The 17812-nt window shown below is 38.7% G+C and overlaps 1 pseudogene; it reads right to left on the minus strand.

The window, feature by feature from the left end:
• Positions 1–366: 366 nt before the first annotated feature.
• Positions 367–651, minus strand: LOC132010162 (tumor necrosis factor receptor superfamily member 12A-like; annotated as a pseudogene).
• Between the last annotated feature and the right edge of the window lie 17161 nt (positions 652–17812).

Below are 17812 nucleotides of genomic sequence, written 5' to 3' on the forward strand. Positions count from 1 at the left end.
TGAATCCTGCACATAGGGGTGTGTGTGTGTGTGTGTGTGAGAGAGAGAGAGAGAGAGAGAAGAAGCAAGGACAGATGCCTCAAAGCGTGGCAAAGGAGTACACAGGACGGCAAATATCTTAAAGCAGGTTTGCATTCTCCCCTACGCGTAGGAACGCAGGGAGTTAGTCTTGGGATAAGGGAGGAGCAGGATGTTTGGGCTAGCAGTCTCCAGGTGCAGAAAGGAGGGACTGAGGGTCACATCCTTTCATAGCTCCTAACTTATGCCCCGTCCCTGGGCATCGTGTGCCATGGAGACGGTGGGAGCCTGCCCCAACCCGGCCATTGCGTTCAATAGCCCGAGAACAGGAATGCGGCTTACGTTTCAGCTGCTTGCACAGTTACTCCTTAAGGCTTGCAATGTATTTTCTTAAGAATAACTCCACAGGAAGCTGGAAGGGCTGCGGCGAAGCCCAGGCAGAAGGCACTGTGAAGTCGCCGGGAGGGCATGACGTGCAGTCCGTGAACTTGCGTAAGTCTGCACTCCAGGAGCTGTCCCGAGGGCTGGGCTGGTGCCTGGCACCTGCTCTTGGGTGGAGGTGCCCAGGAGCGCCCGCTCCAGTCCCAGCACCAGGAGCTGCCGGAGCGGCGCGAGCCTCGGGCTTGGAACCATGGTACGGATCTGGCGGCCGCTGCCCTCTATGTTCTAATGTTCCAACGCGGTTTAAAGCACATACTTATAGTCTACCTCAATAAACCAGAGTGATTTCACAGTCTAACTATAGAAAGGAAACTAAATTACCGTCGTACAACAGCAACAGAAATATTTAAATTGTTTACATCATGGGGAACATAGAAGTTTATGTATTCATCCATTCATCCATTGATACAATGATGGACGTGTATATGCATATTTATTTGTGGACGTGTAAAAGGCTATTATTTGTTTGCTAGATTTCCCTGCTTTGAAGAACTGTTATTGTCAGTTCGAAAGGAGTGTCAGTCCAGCAAAGACAATGAGGCCATTATTCTAAGTAAGGAAACCTAATACAGCTAATGGGAAATTGAGCACAATGCTTGCCTAGATGGGACCTAATTTAGCTTCATGTTGTCCTGACAGGTGGCATACAGATGACATGGTTTGATGGGGAATATTTTATTAAGGAATCAGGCATACAAGTTGACAGTCAGCTATATACCTGGCAGATTTCAGTGTCTATTCTATTCCCTTCAATTGCTTTGCTATTATTTTCTCTACTAGTAAAAATTTTCTGTTTTTCTCTGCATTTCATATGTTTGCATATCTCTCTCCATTCTATTTGGTTTTGTGATTTTCTGTTTATGACATGTTCATGCCACTGGTTTGAGATGTGGTCATGGGACCTGCCTCGACATGAAAATCAGGAAGAACTTACACTGTTTTCTTTACTGATAGTTCTATAACTTTCAAAGGGAAACTATATATTGCTGGTGTTTTGAGAGATTACTTTGTGAATGAAACCACTTGCGAGACAGACACAGAAAGGAAATACAAAGTATTTTTATTCTGATAAGGCTATTTTAAGGACATGTGGTGTTCTCTGCAGCAAAGTTTTACAGAATGGTGTAGAATCAAATTACCCTCTCTGTCTCAGGCAGAGCTAGAAAAAGAGTGATCCCTGGTAGAAGCTTGACCCTATAAAACATACCGCAAAGAGGAGCTAGAAATGTGTGCCTTCTCCAAGATAAGTTGCCTCCCCAAAGAGACACAAAAAGAGTGGTCTGAGACACTTTGGCCCAGTTCCTTTTTCCAACTCAGTGGCTGGGTTAGTCATTCCTACTCTCTGAGGCCAGTGCATGAGAGGATGGAACAGCCAGGAGTGCTAAGGCCACTGCCATTACATGGGGGATGTCCAGACGGGAATATAATTGTGGTAGAGGTTGTCTGGTCCTCCCCTATCTCTCTTCCCCTTCTCCCCTTATGCTATATAGCACCCAATTTCAGAGATTCACAGTGAAGCCTGGAAGAAACACAGCATTTCCCTGAAGTGGTGACATGACAAAGTTCTAGTCCATTAAAAGTGAAGTAATTGACACTTATCGTTTGTTTCTCATTGGTCCTCTCCTCCTCCCTTTATGCTTGGCCCAAGAAAACCAGATCAAGGCTTTGACAGTGGATACCTCTGGAAAGTGGAATTGGGTGAGTCATCTTTATTTTACATACTTCTTTATTGCTTGAATTTATTATAATAAATATTAATTTTATAATGTAAAATATTAAACATCAACTTTTAGCTGTTTCCTATAGTTGCACTCTCTCGCATGCCATATTTTAGTCTCTAATTTAGGACTTTCTGACTTTTGAAGGAACAGCATTCATTGGGAGATTTTCCTAAATCTCAACGTAGGGGACCCATCCCACTTCCCTTAACCCCCCCACCCTGATTTATTTGCTCTGGGGTCAGATCTGGGTATGGGTACTTTCCAAAAGTCTCTTCTTAGGTCTTTGTTGGGTGTAGTGCAGGATAAGAACCATTGGACATCAGTCACCAAGTCCTCACCGGCGCACATTAGTGTCACCTAGAGTGCTTTGAAAAATCTCATGCCCTGATTATATTTCAGAGCAAAATCACCAGAATCTGGAGTTCCTCAGATGGTTGCAAGGCGCAGCTAAGTTTGGAAACAGCTGTTACTCCCCAGAAACCTCTTGGAAACTTCTTTCCAATTTGTAAGCAAGCTGATAAAATAAGCTTTGTTGTTTTATCTATAGCTTAGCCAAATGAATCGAGTTTTTAGGTGAAATACAGGATGCCTGGTTAAATTCAAATTGCAAATATTAATTTTTCGTAGAAGATCATCCCATACAATGTTTGACTTGCACCCATAAAAAATTATTCATTGCTTGTAAGAAAATCACATTTAATTGGGCTACCTATATTTTTACTTATGAAATCTGGCAACCCTACAAGCAAAGTAAAAACAGTACTCCAAAAATCACTGAAGGATACTATAGACTTCTCTGTATGTAAAGGAGCTTTAAGAAGATTGACTACTTGGTGTCCCTGGGTGGCTCTGTCGGTTAAGTGGCTGCCTTGGGCCTGGGTCATGATTCCAGGGTCCTGGGATCCAGAGTCTTCACTGGGCTCCTTGCTTAGCAGGGAGTCTGCTTCTCCCTCTGTCCCTCCCCCGCTCATGCTCTCTCTCTCAAATAAAAAATTAAATTCTTTAAAAAAAAAAAAAAAAGGAGAAGAAGAAGAAGACTGAATACTTAAGGAAGATGCGAAGAGTGATCCCCTTGCAAATGCCCAGTAAAACAATCTACAAGTTGTCATTCCTTCTTTCTCTTCCCCAGTATTCCTGGATTTTATAACTGGCTCAATTCCTTTGCCAATTTCCCCTGCCCAGCTCAATGAATAAGCAAGTAACTCCCGGCCCCGCTCTTCTCTCTCTCATTCCACCCTAATCTTTCCTTCTAGCCAACTAAAGCAACCTACTTTAAGATTTTGATCATCTTTTTTTCTGACCCAGACAGAGAAGATTCTAAACCAAGGAAATGTAGAGTTGGATTGCCGTGTGTGTGTGTGTGTGTGTGTGTGTGTGTGCTCTTAAGACCTTCTTTTTTCTTAAAGGAAAAAAGATGTGGAAATGTAACCTTCGGGGTATATCCTGTCAGTGTTAAACTAGAAATTTAGGTAAATGTATCTTCTAACTGCTGGTTTCAGTGCCAGTTTCAAACATAAACCACAGACTCTCCTTCAGTAAATGGTTTATTGAAAAAGATCAAAAAGTACTATTTTCTGTACCAACTTGAGAACTCTAATGCCTAGAATTGGTTATTAACCACAAAAATCACCACTATAGATAACAAGTATACAGGAACAATGAAGGCTTACACTGTATCCGTGTCCAATATTCAGTTGGGGGTGGGGAAGCAAGTCTCCAGCAAGTATTAGATGTTTTCTGGAGAGACGTATTTCAGAAAGAGTGTACAAGACATTCTGGGGCCCAGACTTTGCTTGGAGCTTAGCAGCTGCCCTTGATAATTAAGTGACCTGAGGCTTGAAATGAAGCTCTTGTGCGTCTCCACTTTTCCATCTGTAAAATTGAAACCACAGTGCCTGGCTTGTTTTGATAAGTGTTTTTTTCTTTTTTGATAAGTGTTTTTGTGAAAATTCCAATGAGATAATTGTGTGGCTAGGAATGGACTACTCCAAACATTAGCAGTTTTACTAGGAAAAGAAAAGAAGGAAGAGGAGGAACAGGGTTTGTTTTGCTCTGCACAAAGAAATCTAGCTGGGCTCTTCTATAGTCTTTTATACACTATCAAAGCATACTGACCCAGAAATACCCTCAAGGGATAAAAGAAATGCCAGTTAGCAGGCCAACTGTAAGCACTGATTTTCTAAGGAAAAAGAAAAGATGAAAAGTGCCAAGCCACAAGATTAGCCCCCATAGAGGCTCCTGGCATCCTGAGTGGGAATGGTGGATTTCTTAAATAATCATGTTCCCGTCTCTTGGTTAGATGGAAGCATTAAGTCATCTGACACAAGGATGAGTCATAGACAACTTACGGGAAGATTCCCAAAGTCTGAGTGGTAAAGTAAGTGAAATGGAAAAAATATGTGTATGGATGTCATATTTCCATATGTATAGAGAGATTAGCTATTTAATATAAGTTCCCCTTATGAACCAGACCAAATTCTGTTTTTAGGGTTCAAAGAGACTGCATTATGTTAGGCTCTTCTAATTTTGAATATGTGTTTATTTAGATAAGTTGTAGATTCAAGTCTACTATAACAGTTTTCATGAAATTTTTTTTAAAAAATTAAACAGCATAAGGGGGCCTTGGTGGTTCAGTTGGTTGAGCATCTGACTCTTGGTTTCAGGTTAGGTCATGATCTCACAGTTGTGAGATCAAGCCCCTAGTAGCCTCAGTGCTCAACGGGGAGTCAGCTTGAGCTTTTCTCCCTCTGCCCCTCCCTCTGCTCGTGTGTGTGCTCTCTTGAAATAAATGAATCTTTAAAGAAAAAAAAATCAAACAGCATATTTAACCCTCCTAAAAAAAAATTAAGTACCTCTGTTATCTATCTTTATATAATTCATATGTTCAATTCTTAGACACATTCTTTACAAACTTAACTGCCCTTATATACATATTCATTGTTAACAAGATATTGATTCTTCATAAGGACTTAGGGTGGGGTTAGTGTGGAGAATCTTCTAAGGTCGCCCTCTGTTGCTAACAATAGTTTTGGAAATCATATTTTAAAATGACTCCCCAGCTACAAAATTCAGTCTGTACCATAAATTCTATGACTCAGTTGAACAGCTCACCACACTTACCCACTTATCTCAAATCCATTTTCAAAGATTAACCAAATTAAGTTACACCCTTCTGAAAATCCTCCAGTAGCTTTCCATATGCTACAAAGCAATATCAGTTTTCTCTCAGGGCCCTAGATCATTCTTCCCAGATCCTAAGGAAGCTTATTCCTTTTCTTCACATTTCACCTGCTCGGAAAGGCATGCCTTGACCCCTCTGTCTAAAATATTTCCAGTCTCCCAAATCACTCTCTCCTTCTTTATTTTATTTTATTTTATTTATTTTATTAACATATATTATTTGCCCCAGGGATACAGGTCTGTGAATCATCAGGCTTATACATTTCACAGCATTCACCATAGCACATACCCTCCTCAATGTCCATGACCCAGCCACCCTATCCCTACCCCCCACCCCCCAGCAACCCTCAATTTGTTTTGTGAGATTGAGTCTCTTATGTTTTGTCTCCCTCTCGATCCCATCTTGTTTCTTTTTCTCCTTCCCTACCCCTCACAACCACCTGCTCTGCCTCTCAAATTCCTCACATCAGTGAGATCATATGATAATTGCCTTTCTCTGATTGACTTATTTCGCTTAGCATAATACCCTCTAGTTCCATCCACATCGTTGCAAATGGCAAGATTTCATTTCTTTTGATGGCTGGATAGTATTCCATATATATATATATATATATATATATATATATATATATATATATATTTATATATATTTATATACACACATATATATTTATACACACATATACATATACCATATCTTCTTTATCCATTCATCTGTTGATGGACATCTAGGTTCTTTTCATAGTTTGGCTATTATGGACATTGCTGCTATAAACATTCGGATGTCCATGCCCCTCTGGATCACTACATTTGTTATCTATAGGGTAAACACCCAGTAGTGCGATTGCTGGGTCATAGGGTAGCTCTATTTTCAACTTTTTTGAGGAACCTCCATGCTGTTTTCCAGAGTGATTGCACCAGCTTGCATTCCCACCAACAGTAGAGGAGGGTTCCCCTTTCTCTACATCCTCATCAACATCTGGTATTTCCTGACTTGTTAATTTTAGCCATTCTGACTGGTGTAAGGTGGTATCTCATGGTGGGTTTGATTTGTATTTCCCTGATGCTAAGCGATGTTGAGTACTTTTCCTTGTGTCTGTTGGCCATCTAGGTATCTTCTTTGCAGAAATATCTGTTCATGTCTTCTGCCCATTTCTTGATTGAATTATTTGTTCTTTGGGTGTTGAGTTTGATAAGTTCTTTAGAGATTTTGGATACCAGCCCTTTATTTGATACGTCATTTGCAAATATCTTCTCCCATTCCGTTAGTGGTCTTTTGGTTTTGTTGATTTTTTTTTTTTTTTTTTTTTTTTTTTTTTGCTGTGGAAAAGCTTTTGATCTTGGTGAAGTTGCAACAGTTCGTTTTTGCCTTGCTTCCCTTGCCTTTGGCAATGTTTCTAGGAAGAAGTCGCTGCCACTGAAGTTGAAGAGATTGCTGCCTGTGTTCTCCTCAAGGATTTTGATGGGTTCCTGTCTCACATTGAGGTCTTTCGTCCATTGTGAGGCTATTTTTGTGTGTGGTGTAAGGAAGTAGTCCAGTTTCATTCTTCTGCATGCAGCTGTCCAATTTTCCCAACACCCTTTGTTAAAGAGACTTTTTTCTTGGACATTCTTTCCTGCTTTGTCAAAGATTAGTTGACCACAGAGGTGAGGGTCTATTTCTGGGCCTTGTATTCTGTTCCATTGATGTATGTGTCTGTTTTTGTGCCAGTACCATACTGTCTTGATGATTACAGCCTTGTAATAGAGCTGGAAGTCTGGAATTGTGATGCCACCAACTTTGCTTTCTTTTTTTAACATTCCTTTGGCTATTCAGGGTCTTTTCTGGTTCCATATAAATTTTGTGATTATTTGTTCCATTTCTTTGAAAAAAAATTGTTGGTATTTTGATAAGGATTGTGTTAAATGTGTAGATTGCTTTAGGTAGCATAGACATTTTCACAATATTTGTTCTTCCAGTACATAAGCATGGAAGGTTTTTCCATTTCTTTTTGTCTTCCACAACTTTTTTCTTGAGTACTTTAGCGTTTTCTGAGTACAGATTATTTGCCTATTTGGTTAGGTTTATTCCAAGGTATCTTGTGGTTTGGGGTGCAATTATAAATGGGATCAACTCCTTAATTTCTCTTTCTTCTGTCTTGCTGTTAGTGTATAGAAATGCACCTGATTTCTGTGCATTGATTTTATATCCTGACACTTCACTGAACTCCTCCTGTATGAGTTCTAGCAGTTTTGGAGTGGAGTCTTTTGGGTTTTCCATATAAAGTATCATATCATCTGCCAAGAGTGAGAGTTTGACTTCTTTGCTGATTCAGATGCCTTTTATTTCTTTTTGTTGTCTGATTGCTGAGGCTAGGACTTCTAGTACTATGTTGAATAGCAGTGGTGATAGTGGACACCCCTGCCGTGTTTCTGACCTTAGGGAAAAAAACTCTCAGTTTTTTTCCATTAAGAATGATATTCGCTGTGGGTTTTTCATAGATGGCTTTGATGAGAGTTTCACTTTCTCCTTCTTGTCAGCACTTAACACCATCAGAAATATTATTTGCTTATTTGTTTATAATAGTTTCAGAGAAGGCAGGGATTTTGTGCTTCATGTTTACCACTATATCTTCATTGTGTGTAACGGTGCCTAGCAAGGAGCAGGGACTAAATAAATATTAACTAGAGGCATTGAATATAGGCAAAATAACATGGCCTCTATAAAGATAATTTTAAAAGAGGAATTTTAAAAGGTATGGATTAGAATAGCATCATTAGAATAATTGTGTCCCTAGCCCTGATGGCTACTTTGAAGGAAGTTTATTATTTATTCAGAAATATCCATTAACCATAAGACAAAAAAAGAAGATTTTTCTTTAAGAATACAGCAAATTGGGATGCCTGGGTGGCTCAGTCGGTTAAGCCATGCCTTTGGCTCAGGTCATGATCCCAGGGTCCTGGGATTGAGTCCCACATCAGGCTCCTTGTCCAGCAGGGAGCCTGATTCTCTCTCTGCTGCCTGCCACTCTGCCTGCTGTGCTCTCTCTCTGACAAATAAATAAATAAAATCTTAAAAATTAAAAAAGAATACATCAAATTATATATATTCAGCTTGACTCCCTGCTCTTATGGTCTTCTAAGCCTTTAGCAAGAAATATTTAATTTCTGGCGATTTTCTTGGGATATAAATCCAAGAATAATTTTCTCTTCACCAATTTTTTTTTTTTTTTTTTTTTTTGAGAGGGCTTTTCTGGCTAGCCCTATCTGGCGGCTATGGTTAGGAAACCAACAGATGTCTCAGAAGTAGGCCTGGGAACCTGGGAGATGTTAGTTGGACTCATTTCCATCTCAGAACAACTGATTGCTAGTAGATGATTACTGGTCGAGGAGATAGGTGTTTACTGTATGGTTTTGGACATTTGTTACAAAGAGAAAACAAGGACACCCCAGTTGGTCAATGGTCGACCTGAGGCTCTGTCAATAGTTTCTGGAAGGGAGGAGTGATGGTTGTTGGTAGAACTTCTTATCTTCTTTGCTGTTGTATCAGGAATGGCACATTAATAAATGATAACAAGGGCTTGTTTATAGGGCAAAAGATTTCTTTTTTTTTTTAAAGATTATTTATTTATTTATTTGACAGAGAGAGATTACAAGTAGACAGAAAGGCAGGCAGAGAGAGAGGAGGAAGCAGGCTCCCCGCTGAGCAGAGAGCCCGATGCGGGACTTGATCCCAGGACCCTGAGATCATGACCTGAGCTGAAGGCAGCGGCCTAACCCACTGAGCCACCCAGGCGCCCCGGGCAGAAGATTTCTTGTATCTGAGCCTAGACCTTTACATTTATTATAGACAGGAGTAGTTAGTGACTTTATTCATTTCTAGGTTGGGAAGTCTTCTTCAAATTGGTAAATACTTGAAAAACAACAATAACAACAAAAACTCAGCAGCAGATTACTGGCACCGGGCACAGAAACCTAGGCACCAGGGAACTCGATCAAGGTTAACTTGGCTGACTCAGTAGAAGCGAATAAAGCTGAACTATAAATCTTTTCAGAGAAAGATGACAATGAGAAGTAAACCTTGATTTGAGGGCCTATATTCAAGAGGAGAGGGGTAATGTCAAAGAATGTTGTGGCCACATTTTAAACTACCAGAGTTCCAGACAATGAAACTGTTCTCTGGAGCTTAAGGTAAAGAATTGTCTCACCCTGTGAGCGTAGACCCAGTGATAAAGAATGAATAGGAGAAAAAACAAAAGGCTTCAGAGTCCAGTGAGTCAGAAGTAGACTTGGATAATTTGGGGCTTGGCTTGTCTGAGCTTGAGAAGGATCATGTTTTCTTTGGTAGCAGAGCTTGGCATGAAGAGATTGAAAGAGAAAGCTTGGCAAGGAAAATGGGAAAATAAAGTAGAAATAAAGAAAATAAAATCACTCACCACCCAGAAGGAACTAGAGTTTACATTTTGATGTGTTTCTTTCAGTGTTGTTATCTGCATGTATGGGAGTGAGAATTTCACAATTTCAGTGAATGAGTGAGTGAGTGTATGTGTGTGTATATATGCACACATGCACATCTGTGTGTTTGTGTGAGCATGCATGTGAAGCATTTCCATCCTACTATATATGTTTTGTGACCTTGTTTCAACCAATTTAATTTGGTTGAATGATACTATGTGAAACTATGTGACTTATGCAGCTGGGTAATGAAAGGCGATGCAGTTTCTAATTTGTTTTCTGGAATACTCACATTTGGAGCCCTAAACCACTGTGTAACTTCTGACTATCTTGAAGCTACCATGTTTTAAGTTATCCTCAGCCCCATGGCTAGACCATGTTTAGGTTTGCTGAGCCCAGCAATGAGAGTGAATGAGACTTCAGATGATCTCAGCTCTGGAGGGTTTTGCATCTTCCCAGCTGAGGCCCCAGACATGGAGAAGCAGAATCATGCCTTTCATACTATGTCTTGTCTGAATTACTGATGGTAGAATCTGTGAGTTTAATAAAATGGTTGTTTTAAACTATGATGCCATTTGGGGTAATTTGTTACACAGAGATAGTTAACCAAAGCAGGAAACTTGAACCCAACTTGAGTCAGACTTCTGACAAAGAGCTGAAGTCAGCTATTTTTCCATGGTCCAGGAGCTGAATGCAAATCCTGGATTTTAGGCTGACATAATGCTTTTCCCAAATGTTTTAACGACTCAAGCAGCCTGAAGGAGAAGTTCTACTTCCTGTTATAGGAGGCTCTAGGAATAGCAACTCCTCTTAAAAATCATACCCTTTCCTTAATAAGGAAATATCCTTGATAAATTATATCCTTCACTGTGCAAATTTTGGATCCCTGGGATTTAAGGACTCATTTTCTATACCTCTTAAAATTCTAGAAATCTTCTCTCTCTTTAGAAAACATGCCCTCACCTGTCTCCTTGCCTTCCAGTTTGGATTTAGCTGAAGATTCTAATCTCTGAAAAATTTTTTCAGCCTTGACCTGGGTCACATATACCTTGAATATCAGAGATAAGAAGAGGAAATGAAGTCAAAGTATAGAACACAGATACTAGCTGGAAGCACAGGATGAAATTAGGAACCGAAAGAAATATAAAAAGAACTGTCATTCTTGGTTGTTGACTGTGCACCAGTAGTTACACCTGTTATGCCACTTCAGTATAACAGCAGTCCTAATGATGAAGGTATTTTTATTAGTCCTATAATAAATGGATGCACAGATTTCCCCCAGTACGGATGATAATCATACCCAGGAGTCAGTCAGGAGTTTAAAACCAGATCCTGTTCCTCTTAACCACTAGATCATACTGTCTAGAAATAGTCAAAACTATTTTCACAGTAATATTGAGTTTATTTGACTTTTTTTACTTCTATTATGTGTATTTGGAAGAACTGCATAATTCAATGAACCAATATATTTCACATTTTTAATGCACAGTGTTAAAACATCATACAGAAGCGAAAGATCCATTCAAAGTGCAAAATAAACCAGTGAATTTTAATGTAACAGAATGCCAAAACTTCATTGACATGATTCACTTTGCAACTAATCTTTCAAATGCAAATTTTGATGTGGCATCAAAGAAGAATATCCACAATTATCTAAAAAGTCTATTACAATAATCTTGTCTTTTTCTGTCTACATATTTGTATGATACTAGGTATTATTCATATACTTCAACCAAAAACCAAAACATTACAACCAGTTGAATGTAGTAGATAAGAGAATCCAGCTTTTTTCTATTAAGAAAATATTTTTAAAATTTACCATTCTTCCTATGGAAATATATTTTTCATAAAAATATGTTAACACATAGTGACTACAACATATAATGAATAAGCAAATTAAATAAATAAAATATACAAAATTAAATATTATTTAAATAAGAATCAATTAAATAAAATTAAATAAGTACTATTAAAAGTCTGTTTTGATTTTGGTTATGGTAAATATCAGTGAATACAACCCACACAAACAAAACACCTTTGGGACCTGTCCTAGGCAGTTGAGGCTGCCTTAACAAAATATGTTAGACTGGGTGACTTAACCAGCAAATATTTATTTCTCTCAGTTTTGAAGGCTGGGAAGTCCAAGATCAAGAGTCAGCAATGGGAATAGAGAGGGAAGGTAGTTCATACCATTTATACTGATGGCTTCCACTTTTTCTATTAAGCAGAAGACAAATGTTTTTTTTTTAAGACTGAGATTGTAGGAGTGTCTGGGTGGCTCAACCAGCTAAGCATCTACCTTCAGCTCAGGTCATGGGTCAGGGTCAGGGTCAGGGTCCTGGGATTGAGACTTTCATACAGATTCCCTGCTCAGTGGGGAGCCTGCTTCTCCCTTTCCCTCTGCCCCTCTACCTGCCTGTGCTCACTCTCTCTCTGTCAAATAAATAAAATCTTTTTAAAAAATTGAGATTGTATGGAAGATCTTAGGAAAGAAGTGAAAAACTTTACAAACTATTACAGGAATAGGGAAGAAAGTTTTCCAGGAACATTTAGTCTTTTTTTTTTTTTTAAGATTTTATTTATTTATTTGACAGAGAGAAATCACAAGTAGGCAGAGAGGCAGGCAGAGAGAGAGGGAAGCAGGCTCCCTGCTGAGCAGAGAGCCCGATGCAGGACTCGGTCCCAGGACCCTGAGATCATGACCTGAGCCGAAGGCAGCGGCTTAACCCACTGAGCCACCCAGGCGCCCCAGGAACATTTAGTCTTATGCTGGCGAATGATCACAGATAAACTGTCATATTCCTGAAACTTTCCATGGAAGAACTTAACAAATGTTTTTGTTGTTATTGAATATTGATCATTCATATTGTGCTTAGCTCGTGTGAAGAATCATTATGGCATTATCCTACCTTTTTTTTTATCCTCCTTTTAATAATCCTTCTGAATGGAAAATATTTTATTGCTTAAGTGTACAAGAAGATTAGTGAGACCATCCATGATGTGAAATTGTATTAGCAGAGCCTTGAGATGACTCATGGAAATGTTAAATCTATGTCTCAATTTCAGTGACAACCTCTTCACACTGCAATATGACCAAAACCAAACTTTCTTCAAATGATGCAGCAAAAAGACACATGGATTCCTTTTATAGAGGGAAATATGAAAGTCTCAGCAACAACTGACAAGAAGGGGACAATATTAGTTTGGACCGTCTTGACGATGATCAAAGACAAAAAGCCAAATTTTCACCTCAGCCTTTAGAGTCGCACCCCCATCATGAAATTCAGCAAATGTTAGCCCTCAGGCCTTGGAGACATGTACCTGGGAAAATATTATTTTAAAAATATAAGAAATAGTGTTAATTTAAAAAAACATGTCTTCAAATATGTTTATTCTTTCAGATTTCATCCAACAGACAATTCTGTACTGAATTTTTGGAATTTCTAGCTCTATGAAGCAATCAATTAGATGATCATATATGTGAGATTGGTAGAGTTATACCAAGACCTAGTTGTCTACACAACAGGAAAGCAAGCATATGTTTAAACAAATTTACATGACCTCAAATAAAACTTTGTTTAGTCCTCAAAACATTTGTTGTCTTTAAAAAATTCCAGGGGCACCTGGGTGGCTCAGTGGATTAAGCCGCTGCCTTCAGCTCAGGTAATGATCTCAGTGTCCTGGGATCGAGCCCCGTGTCAGGCTCTTTGCTCAGCAGTGAGCCTGCTTCTCTCTCTCTCTGCCTGACTCTCTGCCTACTTGTGATCTCTCTCTCTGTCAAATAAATAAGTAAAATCTTTAAAAATAAATAAATAAAAAATAAAAAATTCCATAATTAAACACTTTGGAGAAATGACAAATATATGATAGTGAACAGTTGTTATAAAAATGAATATTTTCTGAAGAAACCAATGTGACACCATGTTGTTAGTGATTTCCAGTCTAGATTGACTGACTTTGCAAAATACTAGTAAATACTTTTTTTTTTTTTTTAATCAAAAATGGTTTGGGGGCACCTTGATGGCTCAGTTGGTTAAGTGCCTGACTCAATTTCTTCTCAAGTCCGTGACCTTAGGGTCCCCAAGACAAAGCTGGTTTTGGGCTCCATGCTGGGTATGGAGACTGCTTAAGATTCTCTCTCTCCCTGTTCCTCTGTTCACCCCTGACACCTGCCCTCTCGTGCACTCTCTCTCTCTCTTTCAAAAAATAATGTACATTAAAAAAAATCAGAAAAGGTTTTATTGACTAGTTACAGTTTTCTAGCTTTCTTGTCTGTAAGTTGCCTCTTGTTTTCCTTTTGACTTCTGATGGAAGAGGTACTCCTATAGAAAACATTTTGTTCTTATCACATTATTATTTTTATTTCAAATCTGATAATACATCACACTAGTTTTTAAATATTTTTTAAAGGTCAGTTTTCAGATAAATTCTGATGATATTCACAGTAGGTCACAATATGAGACAGAAAACTAACACGATGTTTCATTTACGATGAAACTTTACAGTTTGACAGGAAAAACCATTATGGCTCAATTGAACATCTTTCAGCGGTCTGAAAAAGTACCATGTTCAACAGTCACTCTTCCCAAACTGATAGCACATGCTAGTAAACTTAACACCAGCTTCCTAACATCTGAATCAAAAAGAGGTGGAGAAGTGGAGATTCAGGTATAATGATGCAAAAGAGTGAAGCAATTAAAAACAAGATGTTCAACTGTAATAGTTTATAGAGTGGGCTGTGGTATACAATTATATAAGAAAAGTTGATACCCTGTTTTATTAATCTCAGTATAGTAAGTAAAATAAGTATATATCCATTATTGAAATACTGGTTAGAAAAAGAAAACAATGAATTGGGTATTTATATTACGACAGAAAGGGGGAAAATAGTAAAGGCACTCATTCATTCTTCAGATACTTACGGCATGCCTGCAATTTTCAAGGCTTTGGGGAATACAAATATGAATCAGGTACAGCCCTGTTTCAAAGCAAAATACAACCCATGTGTGAGGAAGTAAATACTCTGAGTTGGCAAGTGTGATGAAGGATACAGGCGAAATGCCAGACAGGGCAGAGAAGGAGGGGTACTTGCAGCAACATGGACCAGGGAGGTCCTTTAGTGATAAAATGATTAGCTGCTTTCTTTTTTTATAGAATGTCCAGACACTATTAAATTTATTCTTAGTGACGAGGTTCACCCTGATGATACAGTTTTTATTTTATTTTATTTTCTATTTTATTTTTAAAGATTTTATTTATGTACTTGACAGAGAGACAACAAGAGAGGGAACCAGCAGGGGGAGTGAGAGAGGGAGAATCAGGCTTCCTGCTGAGCAGGGCACCAGAGGTGGGGTTTGATACTAGGACCCTGGGATCATGACCTGAGCTGAAGGCAAAAGCCTAACGACTGAGCCACCCAGGCGCCCAATGATAGTTTTTATTTCATTTTATTTATTTATTTTTTAAAAAAGATTTATTTATTTATTTATTTGACAGGCAGAGATCACAAGTAGGCAGAGAGACAAGTAGAGAGAGAGAGAGGAGGAAGCAGTCTCCCTGCTGAGCAGAGAGCCTGATATGGGGCTTGAGCCCAGGACCCTGGGATCATGACCTGAGCCGAAGGCAGAGGCTTTAACCCACTGAACCACCCAGGCGCCACCACAATGATAGTTTTTAAAGAATAGACCTCTAATATGTTGATCACTTGGACTTTATGTTGTCTGTAGTGATGACGGTTTTTTCAGGTAACATATGGAAGTCCCTCAGATTTTGGTTAACAGAAGTTTGACAATTAGAAATATTAGAAATATTTATAAATCCATTTTAAAGTCTCACTCACCCCCCTTTCCCCTAAATCATCTTAGTCACACCAATAGTTTGTCCATAGGAAATGATTACAAAAATATCATTGTGTATAACCAAAACAAAGAGATAATTATTTGTTGGGATGGGGGACAGGGAAGTCATAACTATATATCAATGACAATGGGTTCGCTAAGTTCACACTTTGATGATTTCAGCACAGTAGACCTACATGTCTTCATCTGTGAAATGCATGATTTTAACTACAAAGATGTTTTATTTAATTAGTAAGTTCTTTAATGCAAGTATGAAAAATTCAATCCAATTTAATTAGAAATAGGTAGTAATCAATAAACAGAACAGGCAACATTTCTATTCTTATGGAATTTTTAACATAAAATAAAGAGAATGGAACACATTTTCTTGTGAATTATTTTTTGCATATAAAGGTTATGTGTATATTTGTTTTATAACTGTAATAATAATAAATATTCAGTTGCTGCTTATTATGTTAGGCAATATACTAACAATTTTAATGCTTTGCTCCTTTAATTCATCAAACATATCATGAGATAGGTACTGTTAATATTCTCATTTTATTGATGGCAAAATTGAGGCTTAATGCAGCTTAACAGATACCTAGTCAAATATAGTAGATCAAACACATGGATTCCTGTCTACTTTCTCCAAAAGTCCAGCTAAAATATAAAGGGAGGCATAAAAACAAAGTGGGTACACCCCAAAAATAATATGAGTAGGATGAGAGTAAGTGATATCAGTACATTATGGGAACATGTAAAGCAGATAGATCCCTAGCAACTCTCTTAGCAATGTAGAGAAAGCTGAAACCTGAGTGCCTGCAGACAAGAAAGAAAACAGTTCTTGCTGGAAAAAAGGCTCATAATTTGGAGCTGCCAAGTACCTCAGAATGCGAGACTGAGTGATACAAACAAAAGGCTTGGTTAAAGGTCTGTGTACAAAGTCTGTAGGCCTCACATCTCCTGACCCACCTGCATGGTCAGAACACTACTCTTTCTTTGATTTCCTGCTTCCTTCCCCCAGTAGGTAGAGATTCATTGTCTGCGGAATATGGAACAAAGGGCATGGATTCAGGGACCCATATTAGATGAATATAAGGAGTAGGGGAGGAGGCAGAGGGAGAGGGAGGAACCCTCAAGCAGACTACAGAGCAGACTACAGAGCCCGCTGTAGGACTGGATCTCATGATCCTGAGATCATGACCTGAGCTGAAATCAAGAGTCTAATACTTAACCAACTGAGCAACCCAGGTGCCCCATGACAATTAAATATTTAAAAATGTAATTATTAATCCAAGGAGAAAAACAAAATTAAAAGAAAGGAAATGAAACCACAGAAAATTATGTACCTTAATAGTGAATATTATTTACACAACCATAATTATGCAAATTTAGATAGTAATCTAACTAAAATCATGACATATTTTGGGAGAGGGAGCAGGTATGTGAGAGAGAGATAAAAATACTTAATCCTCCAATTACCTGGTAGCCAGCCAATGAACAGATAATGGGCTATGTTGCCAGTCAACCATTTATTCATTCTTCTTAATGAAACTTTAATCTTGTTTAAGTTTCCAAAAAAAATCCTCCCCCCACCCCATGTGACTCAGAGAAAGGTTACCCTATCCACATCTCTAGGGAAAGACACTGACCTGCTAAATGTGAGTGGCAATCCCCTTCCCCCACCATGATTAGTTTAGTAGTGACCATGGGACATAATTCTGGCTAATGACACCAGGGGAAGACATTTGACATGTTTTTTGGGAACAGTTGCTGAGCAAAGACATGAAAAATGGCAGTTCCTTTTCTTTTTCAGGATATCTTCATGTCAATGTAATACCTAGAACTCCTGCACACATGTTCCTCCCAGTCCAAGAGCAAGGGTAGGGCAGGTCAAGAGCATCAGAAAGAATCAGTACCAGAGACCTAACACACCATGCCTGGGGACCTCCCTGCTTCTGGACACTGTTGATTGTGCAATAGATTTTCTTTAATTTCAACCAACTCAAGAGGTCAAGAAACCAGGTCAAGATTCCACAGTTATAAAGGGATAGAATTAGGATGGGGACCCAGGTTGACCTGAGTCAAAGATTTGAGGTAAACAGAATGCAAAACTGTCACTGATAAAATACTTTCAGTGTATACTTCCAAAGTATACTTATACTCTACACTCACAAA

This window comes from Mustela nigripes, chromosome 2 (assembly GCF_022355385.1).
Source record: "Mustela nigripes isolate SB6536 chromosome 2, MUSNIG.SB6536, whole genome shotgun sequence".
Lineage (NCBI taxonomy): Eukaryota > Metazoa > Chordata > Mammalia > Carnivora > Mustelidae > Mustela > Mustela nigripes.